This window comes from Schistocerca gregaria, chromosome 1, assembly GCF_023897955.1.
Source record: "Schistocerca gregaria isolate iqSchGreg1 chromosome 1, iqSchGreg1.2, whole genome shotgun sequence".
Classification (NCBI taxonomy): Eukaryota; Metazoa; Arthropoda; class Insecta; order Orthoptera; family Acrididae; genus Schistocerca; species Schistocerca gregaria.
Genome location: NC_064920.1, coordinates 200,998,928 through 201,005,696, shown reverse-complemented (window position 1 = coordinate 201,005,696; position 6,769 = coordinate 200,998,928). Strand labels below are relative to the sequence as shown.

The following is a 6,769-nucleotide window of genomic DNA, read 5'->3' as shown; positions in this document are numbered from 1 at the left end:
TAATTATACGTATTATAATTTAACGTTTTAATACTTTAAGTTTTTACTATGTCCCCGTTTGCTGATTATCGATCATATACCGAAATGTTACCATTCTGTTAGGTACTCTTGCTGGTTTCGTTAAAAGTATATCCATTAACGCCCTTGTAGTGTCTTCTAGGGACCTATCGACATAAATACTAACCGAAAAGTAATTTTTGTTATTTTAAACTTTTAAATTCTAGACGATTGTTTCAAGAAAAATTAATCGTGCTGTTCAAAGGACGATATAAAAGGAAATACGTTACCACAAATATGTCACTAGCATCATTCGTCGACATGAATAGGGAACTAACATCTGAGTATGGTACCTGGTCTGGTTAAAGTTCAGGGAAAAGAAATAAAAACTTTATGGTTTGCTAAAGACATTGTAATTGTCACAGAAGACGAAGGACTTGGAAGATCAGTTGAACGGAATGAATAGTTCTTGAAGAGATTATAACATGTAATATAAATAAAACTAAAATCAGCTGAAAGCAATAGACGAGCTTCGCTATTTGGCCATCAAAATACCCGACGACGGCAGATATTGAAAGACTATAAAATGTAGACTGTCATTAGTATGAAAACCTTCCTTGAAATAGCTAAGGTAAATGTTAGTAAGTCTTTTCTTAAAGTCTTTATTTGGAGCTATTCTTGAAACGTGGAAATGAACAGTACAGGCATGCAGAGAATATAAAAATTTGAAATTTGGTACTACAGTAGAAGGCTGAACATTAGATGGGAAGATCGAATAATTAATGAAGAAACAATGATTCGAATTGGGGATGAAGAAACTTTATTTGACTGCGAAAAGGAACATGTTACTATAAATACCATGAAGCGCCAATGAACAATTAAGTTGGCAGCGGAGGGAATCGAGTGAGGAAAACCACGGATTGAATACGGATTCAAATGGATGTGAGGTGCAGTAGTTATGCTAATGAGAAAGAAATTTCAGAAGATAGACTAGCGTGGATAGCTGTATCAAATCTGTCTTCGGACTGATGCTTACGACGATTTTTGTAAATGTAACAAGCATATGACAAGATGCTTTGTATAGAAATTAACGAGATGTTTTGCTGTGTTTTATTCATCCTATATGTTTTATATTGTGGTTAGTAATTTGTCACTGTATCTTGTGCGTGTGTTTCTCTAACACTATCTGAGTACGGACTACAGCCAAAACTACCCAATTGGGAAACATGTGAAATGTAACTGCAATCTTAACAGCATATTTTGACAAAGTACGTGACCTCTTATCCAGATATTTGATCTTCGATCCATATATATTTACCATCTTAACCTTTGCGCAGTGTCTGGGGTCTTTTTTGACACCAAGCCTCGTTTAATCCGGCGGGGTCAGGGATTTTCTCTATCTCGTGATGACTGGGTGCTGTGTGATGTCCTAGATTAGTTAGGTTTAAGTAGTTCTAAGTTCTAGGGGACTGATGACCATAGATGTTAAGTCCCATAGTGCTCAGAGCCATTTGAACCTCGTTTAACTACAAAGAAACAGTTTTAATGTCGAAGTAGACTTCGGACTTTTTTATTATAACTGAATAAAATATTTACGATTCTATCACGGTTCGTAGTACAATAATCTGAATGCTATGCATTGGGCTCAGAAAATATCCCAGATATACAATATTTGATTTTCAAAATTACAAAAAAAAAATGGTTCAAATGGGTCTGAGCACTATGGGACTTAACATCTGTGGTCATCAGTCCCCTAGAACTTAGAACTGCTTAAACCTAACTAAGCTAAGGACATCACACACATCCATGCCCGAGGCAGGATTCGAGCCTGCGACCGCAGCGGTCACGCGGTTCCAGACTGAAGTGCCTAGCACCGCACGGCCACACCGGCCGGCTTCAAAATTACATTTCAACTTTCTTAGAAAATAAAAACTTGGCAACACTGCACATGTTAAACGACATTTATATGTCCATTGTTGTAAACAATTCGTAGAAAAACATACAGGTACGCTTTTATGACAAATTCCCAGTTAGGAGCTGCGTTTTGTTGAAGTAAGAGGTAGTGTTATATTGTATTTTATTCGTCATGGACGATGATATACATTTTGAATGGGGCTATAGTCTCGAGCGGGCTTTAGCAGATTTAGAGAAGAGTGATAACGATAATAAAAGAATTTTTGGAAATGTGTATGAGAGTGATGCTGATGTAAATATGATAGAGGAAAATACACAGGCCAGAGATGAATTGGATGCGAACGAATGTGAACAGGATGATACTGGTATTCAGGAAACTATTGCGCTTACTCTTGTATCTGGATGTGGACAGGTAACATAAACATAGCAGCACCTGAAGTGTGCAAGCAAGCTTCAAAGGATGCAATACGTGAAACTGCACATATTCTACGTCACCTTTCACCACAATTACAGACAGGGGCCGATTGTAGCAGACTTTTTCTCACCAATAAATGCATAGTATAATTATAATGCGTACCAACAATCGTGCATATAACAGTGAAATTCTATCTGCGTATCTTGAACGCTGAGTTGAATTTGACTCTATAGAACTGCAGGCATTCTTTAGTCTACTAATAATAGCTGGTTTGCTGAAGGCAGATGGGAAACTGTTGAGTGAATTCTGGTCAGATCAGTATGGCTTACCTATTTTTCAGCCACAATGAGATGTTCAAGATTTCGTGTTGTTCTGATGTGCCTCTGATTTCAAGATAAACTTACAAGACAGGAAAGAATAGCTGTTTCTGGATAAAAAAAAGGGACCTATAAGGACTATATTTGAAATGTTCGTTGATGAATGCATTTCGTCTTACATCCCTGGGCTTTATATTACAGCTCATGACCGCCTGTATATTGTCAGGAGACGTTGTCCGTTCAAGGTATAAACTACTTCGAAGTCTGGACAATGTGGAATGAAAGTATGGGCTGCTGTACATTACGAGATCAATTATCTCGTAAAAACACAAGAATTGACAGGGAAATCTGCTGAAGGAAGGGGAATAAATCAAGGGGAACGAGTGGTACATGATTTAATTGATCACCTGAGGGTAAGTGGCAGGAAAATTACCACTGATAACTTTTTTTTGCAAATTTGATTTGGAACAGGAATTTCTTGCTAAAAGACTGACACTTGTGGGAATTCTTCGGGCCAAACAAAAAGAGATGCCAAAAGAAATGTTGCCATCAAAACAAAGTGCTCCATTATCGCCCACTTTTGGATACACACAGAATACTTTTATAGCTTCTTATGTCTCTACACAAAACAAATTAGTTATTTTGTTGTCTACTCTACACCAACCACTTGATATAGGTGAGTATGATAAAAAAACTTAAAATAATAATGTTCTACAAGCTCAACAAAGTCAGGAATTGACACAGTTAAGAAGATACTAGACATTATTCAGTGAAACCTGGAACAAGAAGGTGTACACTTGCTGTATTTTTCGATATATCTGATTTAGTATGTCTCGATACTTATGTTCTGTACCGTAAATTTTTACATTGCATGAGATGTATAAATGCGAGTAGAGAATTCCTCTCAGAAAAGGAAAAAGAACTAGTCAAACCTCAGTTTGTACAACGAATTCGGTCCACCCAGAGCCGAACACGACGCATTCATTCGGCAATAATTTCTACAGGTTTCAAAGATCTTCTAAAGCACACGCAACGTAATAATCAGGATGTAGATACTTCAAATCTGAAACGAAGAAGGTGTGATATCTGCCCAGAGTAAAGCTAAGAATAGGAAAGCGAATCAACAATCTGATGGATGTTTGTCTGTAAAAAAACATGCCAGGGTAAGAGCGTTGTGTGATGAGTGTTTATCATATGACGCGACAAGCGGGTAGAAGTTTATTTTTAACACAGTTCCTTATCAATGATATCAGACATCATATTAGTTAATTATAATATTGTATAAATTCTGACTCGCGAATCCAAGCAACAATATTAACACTTTGAGCACTATATTAAACTACAGTGCACCCTTTGACCAATTTTGACCATATACTTACCTGAATGAACTTTAATTTGTCTATCGAGCTTTCTCTGAAGGGTTTTGTATACAAACTATTGGGTTGTTGCATTTCACTGCTTAGCTTGTATTATTGTTTTGATAATTTTTTTATTAACCATAATGACTGCATTCACCACTGGAATATTTTATGTTAAAATAACTTTTGGAACTAAAAAACTAAACGTCATATATATTTTTACATTTCAAATACAGCTAGCATATAATTACAACTTACTCATAATTATAGCAAGCAACTATGGAGTTGAAATTACAACTTCGTGTATGAGTCTTTCAGTGAGACATTACTGTTTTTGGAAATATTTTACATTTTATCATCTGAAAAAAGGCCCCAGACATTGGTGACCATGCGGCTCGTTAGAATGAAATTACAATGAAATGAACACCCTTAGCTGCTTACAGGCGTTGACATACGTGAACGGGGACAGATGAAAATGTGTGCCCCGACCGGGACTCGAACCCAGGATCTCCTGCTTCCATGGCAGACGCTCTATCCATCTGAGCCACCGAGGACACAGAGTATAGCACAACTGCAGGGATTGATCTCTGGCACGCCTCCCGCGAAACCCACATTCTCAAAGTATTGTCCAACACTACATTCGTAGTGCCCCCAGCCATTATACTCATTACTCGCTGCCCGTTGCCGATTCCCGTAAGAGTTCGGGCACTGTTTGTGCATTCGCACAGAAAAAGAAGATGGTCAAGTGGCCGGTGAGCCTTAACTATACATATATACTAAGTTGGTATCTGTTCTTTCGCGGGAGGCGTGCCAGAGATAAATCCCTGCAGTCGCGCCATCCACTGTGTCTTCGGTGGCTCAGATGGATAGAGCGTCTGCTATGCAAGCAGGAGATCCCGGTCGGCGCACACATTTTCATCTGTCTCAGTTGACGTATGTCAACGCCTGTAAGCAGCTAATGGTGTTCATTTCATTGTAATATATAATAATCTTTCAAGAGCTGATACCATGCGATGGTTAAAAGTAAAGCATAGGTATTATGGTGTCATGTAACACGGGACGATTGCCCTAAGTGGTTGTCATTTTCTACCGCACTCTAACACTTGCATGGTACGAACATCTTCTACTGTCACTTTAGGTCCTGGTTCACAGCAGTAGTAGTAACTCTGTGTACGAAAATTCAGGCATGGGAAGCAGCGTCATATGACTCCAAATTTTTTTCAAACAGCTTTTGCTTACGGCTCTTGCCAACTCAACATCAACTGCCCAAATTTAATTTGTAATCGAAATAGACTGTTATGACTTTCTCTACGTAACAAGTGTTTAATCTACGGAAACATATATCTTTACAGAGTACAATATGGACTGCGTGGCTTACCAGTCCACTTTCGTGGGCAGACTGACACATGGATTTATTGGGCTGTGCATGAGCGTTTTCCAAATGGATGTTTTTCCAACAATTTCTCACTGAGACCGCAGTGATACACTTGTCCTGGCAGTTCCTTGTTGTTTCAGGACATATCGCAACATTTTTTCACTGCACTGTGAACCACCAGATCTGAACAGCAATTATCCTCTGAAATCGAGCTCACTAACGCTCTTGTGTAGTGCCATTCTACTAGAATGTAACGCGTTCAAATTCCGCTGACGGTAGAAATTTTCATCGCTGGTGGTACGAGGCTGGTAGGGGGAAACGAGGTAATGTCGCACAGTTCTTGATCATCAGATTTTTTGACAGTGTCCGCATCAAGATTTCAAACATCACAACAGTGAGTCATTGACTGAAAGCATCTGACACCGTTGGAGGTGATAAGTTCGTCAGTTGGGGACTTTAAATTCGGGGGACATCTTGCTGCTGTTCGAGTGGAACAGGCGATGAGCCAGGGGCCGGGTTTCACTAATCATATCTCTCTCTCTCGCCGTCACCAGAAACGGAAACATGAAATTACACTCTACATGCCCCATCGTAGTTATCTAAACTGGAAAGATACGCTTAAGACAACATGCCCACCGTACTTGAAAGAAAGGTTCCATTTTTGCGAGAGGAGGAAACGCCATTCCAATTGTGTCCCTGAACAACCTCTCCAGGGTCTCCGAGAAAGCTATGTGATAAGACTGAACTTTTTATTTTCAGAGTAGCCACTGAATTCTAGACTGTATAGCGTGTTGCAATATTCGCTCACTCTAAACCAGTTAGGAGTCTGGATATCTTACTAGTGTTGAAAAACCGGAATGAGAAATCTTGGAAATTTCTTCAAAGTTGACACCTACACTTTTGCGAATAACTGTGAAGTGTGAAGCGGAAGTTACTGCGGACTGTACGAAGTACTGAGATTCTTCTTCGCTCTACTCACAGACAGAGAGTGCCGAGCTGCTATGCTCGTTTCCTTCGGCACCGACACACAGGGGGTTGTAGAATATTCGTAGTTTTTCTCTCTTGCAAGTCAAACAAGCCTGTGACATTTGAGCCGCCCTTCTTCATGTACGTTCTATACTTTTAATAGTCAGACCGTACATGAATCCCATACGCCTGAGCAGCTTTCAAGTATGGGACGTCACGAGTTAGGTCTGCAGATGTGTGACTCGCAGACTTTATGACGACCTTTCGTTCTCTTTTATATTCTCAAATATAGAGTTCTTTTCACGCCTGTTTTTACGTGAATATGGTCGGGTCTGCGAAAGAGCGTAACCTTGCCACGATTTTGTCTGTCTCCCGTAACGTCTAAATTCTGACTCGCTAATCCCAGCAACAATATTAATAGCTTGAA

At 39.3% G+C, this 6,769-nt stretch overlaps 1 non-coding gene across 1 annotated transcript; it reads right to left on the bottom strand.

Annotated features, from left to right (window-relative positions):
- Window positions 1-4,481: 4,481 nt before the first annotated feature.
- On the bottom strand, window positions 4,482-4,555 carry Trnap-ugg (transfer RNA proline (anticodon UGG)). Its single transcript has one exon. It is a non-coding gene; the product is annotated as a tRNA-Pro (tRNA).
- Window positions 4,556-6,769: the final 2,214 nt, after the last annotated feature.